Below are 8,576 nucleotides of genomic sequence, written 5' to 3'. Positions count from 1 at the left end.
CTGCACTTGTGAACAAGGACCTGCAGGCTGCAGTCTCTGTCTGCACTTGTGAACAACGACCCGCAGGCTGTAGTCTCTGTCTGCACTTGTGAAGAAGGACCTGCAGGTTGCAGTCTCTGTCTGCACTTGTGAAGAAGGACCTGCAGGCTGCAGTCTCTGTCTGCACTTGTGAACAAGGACCCGCAGGCTGCAGTCACTGTCTGCACTTGTGAACAAGGACCCGCAGGCTGCAGCCTCTATGCCTGCATTGGCTTTTCATTCGAAGACTAGAATTGACCTTTACTTCAGACTCAGTTTCAGCAGCAATAAAAATAATATCTTTTCTCTTTGGTTAATGTCTCTTCCTCACATGATCCCAAAACATCTAACACCAGTGGATTATTTTAGCTTCTTTGACTGGGAGACGGGTCTCCCTCTCTGCTCCCACCTCCCCGGGGGACACACTGAGAATAAATGTGGTAACTGCTTGTGTTGTGACCTTCCCACTGGCAGGGAAAGAGAGTGCCTTCCCACTAGGAAGTCCAGCCTGGAAGCCCGGCTTCCTGGGGTGTGTCTGTAAGCTGGCTGAGGACCTTGTTCACTCTTAATGATATTATTTTCTGTTTTCAGGTCCTAGCAGTTAAAAATAGGGAGGTAAAAATCAGAACTTCGTCCAGCCTGAATAGCTGCTGGGCTACAAAGAATATGAGCTGGCCCAGAGATTAAACTCCGAACCACAACCCACGACTAGCACGAGTTTACTTACCACTAAGCATCAAGGTTTTGTTTTGGTTTTTGTTTATTTGTTTGTTTGTTGCCAGAGCTATATTAGTGATTTAAAAGAAAAGCATTAGTTGAGGAGAAGCACCCTGGCATTCCTGATTGAGAAGGAGAAGAAAATTGGAATGAGGGTATCTTGAGTTTGGATCCTATTTTTGTCACTTTTGAGATGAACCAAGTCTGTTTCTGCATCTATAGGACTGAGTTTGCTATGCTGACACATACATACATAAGAACATACTGTGGAGCCATAATGGACCCTGAAGGCTGGGGCGAGAGCTTAGCTGTTAAGGTCTTGCTGCACAAACCTGAAGTTCTGAGTTTGATCCCAGATGAAATGTGGAAAAGCTGGGTATTGAGGTGTGTTTGTAGTCTCAAAGCTGAGGAATCAGAAAGAGACAGATCTTTGGGGCTTACTGGTAATGCAGCCTAGCCTGCATGGAAAGTTCCAGACAATAAGAAACCTGTCTTACAAACAAGGTGAATGACTCCTAAGGAACTCCCAGGGTCAGCTTTTGGCCTTCACACACATGTACACCCACAGAAACACACGAGGGTGTTTACACACCTCCACACGCACATACATACACATGAAAACAGGCACACTGTGTACACTCATGGAAACATACAGACATGTACACATACTCACATAAACATACAGACACGCACACACACACATGCATGCATGCACACACACATAAACATGCAAACATACACACACGAATAGACACCCATGCAAATATGCACACATACATACATACATACATACACATATATACATACACATGCAGACACACACACACTCCTGCAAATATACAGACATACACACACACTGTAGTGCCTTTGGGTTCACCCAGTAAAAACATTCCAAAAGGAAAAGTGGGTGTTGTATAAGGCTGCCCATCCTTACTTCTCGCCTACTTCTTGCACAGTTGTTGCCCTGTGCCAGGGTACTGACTGCATCAAGTCTAGCTGCCCCTGGCCAGGGTCTGTGTCCTCTGTATTGCTAAATACAGAGCAGCAGCTGATTGGTTGCATTGCCAAGAGAGGTTGGAGTCATCTTTGACTTGGGACTTGGCCGGGCAGGGAGGCTGTGGGGGTTGGTGAACAGAGCCCAAAGCCAGGGAAGTGTGTGAGGGAAGCCAAGCAAACACGAGCTTCCGTTGAGTTACCCTCAGGGTCAAGGCTGCACTCTTTACCGTCTGTTAATGCTGAAATCACTGATTCTTACAAATCAGCAACTTTGACAGGTGCTTGAATTTTTTAAAATTTTGTTTCACTTTGTAGCTCTGGCTACCTTTGAACTCACAGAAATCCAACTGCCTCTGATTCCCCATTGTTAGGATTAAAGGCATGTCCCATCATGACTGGGGTGTGAATATATATAGCAAGTATGCACACACACACACACACACACACACACACACACACACACACATATATAGCAAGTAAGGTTTTGCTTATTTTACAAAGATTTTATTTTTATTTACGTGCTTGTGGGAGGATTGTGTTTTTATGCACAAGAACGTATATACAGATGCTCACGGAGGCCAGAAGTGGGTGTCAAATTCTACAGAGCTGAATTATGGGCAGTTATGAGCTGCCAGACATGCGTGCTGGGACCTCGGGTCCTGTGCAAGAGTCATCTCTCAGCACGGTCTTGAAAAAGCTGATCTGAACTTTCAAGGTTGTATCTTGGCAGGATGAATAGGACGGGGAACTTAGGAAGGGGAGTCTAACAGGAAAAGGAAATTTTGCCATCTTCTATGCAGTTTTACACTAATAATTAAACCTATGCTAATAGCTAACATATACCGAGCACTGACTGTGTTTCAGAGATTCTGCTAAATGCACTATTGGTTGAATTCTCACAGTAACCCTTAGGCAGGCCCTGAGCTCTTCTTATGTCACAGCCGAGGACCTGAAGCTGTGGAGAGAGTAATTACCAGAGGACGTATGGCTAAGTGTAAAAGGTGCAGTAACCATCTGTGCTCTGGAGACGTCCTGAACTTCCTCAGACGAACAAATAAACAAAAGCAAAATTCCTTTGGGAAGAAAGAGTCCATCCCCCTGCCTCATAGTCACACCTCCTGTGCGTCCTCTGATTATACTCCGGATGGAAGCTATGTTTCACTCCGACACTCGAGCAGACGTGTATTACCGCTCTGCATGGGCGCCCCCTGCACCTGCAAGGCCAGGATAAGAGAAATACATTCCCATATGGTCTGGAGGAGGGGGAGGCCGGAAAAGGGCTCACGCTGGTGTCTGGGCCTCCTTGGAGCAGAACAGAAAGGCAGGGAGAGAGCTGGGTTAGGAAGAAACTCCAATAGAAACCTGAGAGCCCAGCACAAGCTTGAAGAGGTCCCAAACCAGTGGTTCTCGACCTGTGGGTCGCGACCCCTTTGAGGGACTACCTAAGACCATCAGAAAACACATATATTTACATTATAATTCATAAAAAAACAAAATTACAGTTATGAAATTGCAACAAAATAATTTTATGGTTGGGGTCAGCTTAACATGAGGGACTGTATGTATTAAAGAGTCACAACATTAGGAGGGTTGAGAAACACTATCTTAAATCAAAGTCTTCCTCCCTCCCTCCCTCCCTCCCTCCCTCCCTCCCTCCTTCCCTCCGTCCCTCCCTCCTTCTTTCCCTTCTTCCCTTCCTCCCTCTCTCCCTTCCTCCTTTTTTCTTTCTCTCTTTCTCTCTCTCTCCCTCTTTCTTTCTTCCTTTCTTTCTTATTTATTTATCTGTGTATTTATTTTGAGTGTGTGGTTACGTGTGAACAGAGTGTGTGTCCATGCACGCATGCCTCAGGTCCATCTGGAGATCAGAGGACAACTTCAGGAGCTGGTCTCTCCTTCCACCGTGTGGGTCCTGGGGATTAAACTCAGTCTTCATGCTTGACAGTGGTCACTTTACCTGTTGAGCCAACTCATCAGCCCTAAAAAAGTCTGTCTTGTATTAACAAAGGGGAATAAAGAACTAGAAAAATTCTCTTGGTTTGTAATTCTTCAGTTTTATTTCTTTGGGCAGACTTCTTTTGCTACTTTTATTTTTACCTGATGAGGGACCATCAATGTTTTCTATAGGATAACAAACAAGGAATGGTAATATATTTCTTATTCTTGGCCTTTCCCACAGACCTCCCTTCTAGCTTTTAAAATCAGGACTGATTTGTTATTTTATGTGTATTTGTACCATGTGTGTACAGAAGTCCACGGAGGCCAGAAGATGTCAGATCCCTGTAACTGAAATTGCCACTGTGAGCCTCCATGTGGGGGCAGGGAACTGAGCCTAGGTACTTGATAGAGCCCTGAACTAATTCCAGCCCTAGCTTTCGGCAGGCATTTTTCATGAATAGAAAGCCCGTGTGTGCGTGTGTGTGTGTGTGTGTGTGTGTGTGTGTGTGTGAAGCAATTTATTTGGTGTGACCACCGTAGAAAGAGAAATAGTTAACAGGGCCCCAGTGTCCAGAGACCCCAAATCTATCTTTGGGGTACTGACAGGAGCTTCAGGAAGGCTAGGAGAAAGGGAGAAGGGATGCATAATTCTGAAGTTCTGACCCTGGCATGGTCCAGGATGTTTAACAGACAGTACATTGTCCTTGCGTGTTTGAATACCTGAGTTTGCTCCCCCCACACGGAAGGAGACGGTGAAAGGCTAAGGTGCTGTTTAATAATCCTCAGTACTTCCAGCACCAAACAACTGCTCTGTCTACTTCTCCCCGTAAGCCTCCCAAGAACCCAGCAAGGTCATTGTCGTCTTTCCCATTTTACAGCTAGTGGTACAACAGTCTGCCCAAGGACGTCAGTGACAGAAATGAGGCTTGAGTGTGCATTGTCCTCTCAATGATGCCTTTCCTTTAGCCATGCCGAGTTACGCTAACAACAGAGCTGTGTAGCGTTCTTCCCTTGCTGCTCCTGTTAGCGACATTAATAAGAGCTGCCCCTTGTCAGGAGCTCAGCAAGTAACAGGAAGTCTATGAAGAATGCTAAGCATGTAGGCACCCGCGGCTCGGGCCGCGGAATGCAGGCCTGTAGCAGCTCTCACAGATACTGACGGGGCTCACACTGAAGCATCTCCTGAGAATATCCACCCAGCAGGTTGCTAGGTACTAGGGTTTACATCCACGCAGGGGCTGAGAGTCACACTGTGAAAACCCCAGTTCTCAGAAAGGTCTAAGAAAAGACTCTGCTTCTGCCCTGTGAGCCCCATTTTCTTCTCTTCAAAGTCCCAGCCATGCTGTCTGTGTGGAGCTTGAACTTGCCTCAAAGCCCCTGTCATGCTGCTGTCCATCTGTCTGTCTGCCCATGGCACCGATAACTTCTCTAAGAAATGTCTTAACTTCAATAATCCACCCTCTTGAACCCTCGCCATAGACCTGTTAAAGAAGTTCAGGCTTTCCTCCCTTACTCCCGCGCAGAAGCTTCCTTAGGATAATGTGCCCAAGGCTCGGCAAGGTAACCGAGTTAGTTCAGGTTAGTAAGGGAGCCAGGCCTCCCATCTGTTTCATCCTTAACACTCATATTACATTGCCTGGAAAACCTCCATGCAGTATCTTGACTCAGATCATTCCCAACATTCTCTTGACGGTTGGAGCTCAGAGAAATGTCAGCGATGGTAGAAAATCAATCAGAAAGAATGGCTCATACGATTACCCCCCGCCCCCCCACACACACAGAGGCTTCAGATCCTCCCTAGGGGCCTAATCATGTCTCAGTCTCTAACAGCCTCCTCTAGAGTTTTCAGATTAGTGTCTCTGACCCTGAGGAGGCAGCAATTACTTGGACAGAGTGTGGAAAGGCAGGTCCCTGGTGTCTACGTTTCGTTTTATTTTGCATGTGTATGTCGGTGCTAGTGTGGATACAGGCGCATATGCCTCTTGTGTGCAGATGCCAGAGTATCTAGTCTTTCTCAGTTGTTTTCTTGCTTGTTTGTTTGTTTGTTGCTTGAGACAAGGTCTCACTAAGGAGATGAGGCTGCCCTCAAAGTCACAGAGATCCCCCTGCTTCTGCCTCCTGAATGCTGAGATTAAACTTGTGTGCCACCATGGCCTGCTCCACCTTATTTTCTGAGGCCAGATCTCCCACTGAAACCGGAACTCACTGAATAGGTCACACTGGTTGGATCGTCTTGTCTCTGCCTGCCCAGCACAGGAATTCCCAGCATGCACTACCATACCAAAAGTTTTTACATGGATTCAGGGAAATCCAGTTTAGGTCCTTACATATTCACGACAAGCAATTTACCCACGGAGCCGTCTCCCCAGCCTTCACATGACATTTATAACAAGTGCTTGATGGTATGGGTATTGCTGGTTGGACTGAGACCTGGAGAATCGTCTTCTAGTCTAAGAGAAATCAGGTCATGAACAAGTCATAGATATTATTTTTTTTTGCAGACTTTACTATATAAACAATAGTCAAAACAAATTTCAACTGTGCCTCTGAGGATGTAATTTCTTATTTTTCCTTTCAACATCGGTGGCAAGAGTGGATGCTTCATGGCATTCCCTCCCTCTGGTAAAACAGACGGTAGATGGGCTTGTGCTCTGGCCCAGCCAACTCCGGGAACAGTCGCATTATTGCCAGTACCGGGTGAAGCTCTCAGCCAGCACAGTTAGCCTCGGCAGAGCCTGGCAGTGTGCTGTTATGGAACTCACAAGCTGCCTTCCCCAGGTCCTGGTGAGGGATGGGGCTGAGATCCGAGAACCAGGAAGCCTTATCCACAAAACCAATGTGTCCCTTGGCAGCACATCATAGCAAGGAGCTTCTCTGCTGCGGATCAGAGCTTCAAGTCAGGATTCCAGTCGGGTGTCACGTCCCATGCAGTTGGCATATAACGTAGCTGTTGGCAGTGTTTGTATCGATGGTCCCTACCCAGCAAGATAAGGCCTTGGCAAACCCACTTGGCCTGGCAGTCTGTGGCGATAAATTTCTCTTCTCCCAGGGTGTTAACTGTGAAGGGACACAGGACCATACAAAGGCGGGAATCCAAGGGACCTTTGAGGTTATCTATTGAATGCACGTTTGCAGTTTCACAGACAAGAAACTGAACTGGGAAAACAATAGAGAAAGCTGGGTGTGGGTCTCCCAGGGTTTCCCTGACCAGGAGAAAATCCTCCACCTCACCTCACTGGAGTCAACCTACAGACCGGAATCCTGGCTCGTTTAGCGAGGTTCAGACCAGGTGGAAGTGTGGACCTCCTGCCAAGTGAGCAGTAGTGACTGAGGTGTGAGACTCTTCCTATATTTTTCTCCTGATCCAGCTCTCTTTCCACCTCGCCCCAGGTTTCAGGAGAATCTGAACGGGGTGCAGCTCTGTGGTAGAGGGCTTGCCTAGCAAACATGAGGACCCGTGTTCATTTCTCAGCACAGGAGAGACCAGCAGGCTGTGGTCCCAGAAACCCAAGCATTTAGGATGTAGAACGATCTTCAGTTACATGGAGATGCTATGGGCAGCCTGGGATAAATGAGATTCTCTCTGAAAAGTGTGTGGGGAGAGGAGGGTATATATGGTAACACGCTTCTCTAGCATGGCTGGGACCACTGGCTCAATTGAAAGCACACGTATGCATGCGGGCTCATACACACAGAATCTGGCAAGGGCGGGGTTACCCTGTGGTTTGGTGTTAGAAATGATATACTTTTGCTGTTTGAGCTAGGGTCTTCCTGTGTAGCTTAGATTTGCCTCAAATTCACGAGCCTCCTGCTCCAGCCTCAAGAGAGCTGAGCGATGGCAGGCACTTGTCACCACACCCATCGCAGGAAAGAAGTCTTTTCAAAGAGAACCTCAGTGTTCAGTTTTAGCCCAAAAGGACTAAGCTGCACGGTCTTTGCTGCTTCTCTGAGGCAAAGCCGAGCAGGAAGAAGAGAGAGATCCTGCTAGGGCGTAAATTGAGTACAGCCATAGCTGTAGGGTGGTGGGTGGGAAAGACTGAGGTGGGGTTCAGGCGACATCGTCTTTACTCACCAGGGTACTTACACACAAGAGTGTGCGCAGTGAAATCTCCCCAGGAACACAGTAAAGGACCTAATACCATTTCCATGGGCGTGTGTGTGTGTGTGTGTGTGTGTGCGCGCGCATGCCCACGCGTGTGTGCGCGCGCATGCGCACGCGTGCGTGCTCTACACAGTAGGCAGTCTAGCTATGGGGCACAGGGCCGGAAGGCATTGGGAGATTGATTGTGACCCAGCAATCGCAGAGATGGGGGTGGGATCTGTTGACCATCTCCTGCCACCCGGGTGAGCATGAGCCCCAGGACAGAGGCCTGAAGAGCTGGCCTAAAGCAGTTTAGTTTTTTTGTCAACTTGACACAAACTAAGGTCATCTGGGGAGAGGGGCCTCAATTGAGACAATGTCCCCATCAGGTTGGTAAGCTTCTGGTGCATTTTCTTGATGAACGATTGATACAGGAGGGCACACCCTCAGTGGCTAGTGCTACCCCCAGTGCAGGTGGTCCTGCATTGTACAAAAAAGCAAGTTAGCAAGCCGTGACAGCAAGACAGTAAATTTACTCCCTACAGGTTCCTGCCACACTTGAATTCAGGCCTTGACTTCCCTTAGTGTTGGGGACTGGGGTAGAGGTGGGTAAACCAAATAAACCCTCTTTCCCTCACATCACTTTTGGTCATGGTCTTTACCATAGCAATAGAAAGCCAAGTCGGACAGGCATTAATGGTCAGCAGCTCTGCCTCTCTCTCGGGCAGTGCTTGAATTAGAAATCTCTGTTTATACCGCAAATCCCCTGTTTATACTTGTTTGGCCTCAGGAACTGTTAAGTTGGGAGCGTAGCCCCAGCCCCTGGCCT

The sequence above is a fragment of the Microtus ochrogaster genome, linkage group LG2, assembly GCF_000317375.1.
Source record: "Microtus ochrogaster isolate Prairie Vole_2 linkage group LG2, MicOch1.0, whole genome shotgun sequence".
Lineage (NCBI taxonomy): Eukaryota > Metazoa > Chordata > Mammalia > Rodentia > Cricetidae > Microtus > Microtus ochrogaster.
Note: the sequence above shows the minus strand (reverse complement) of the source record.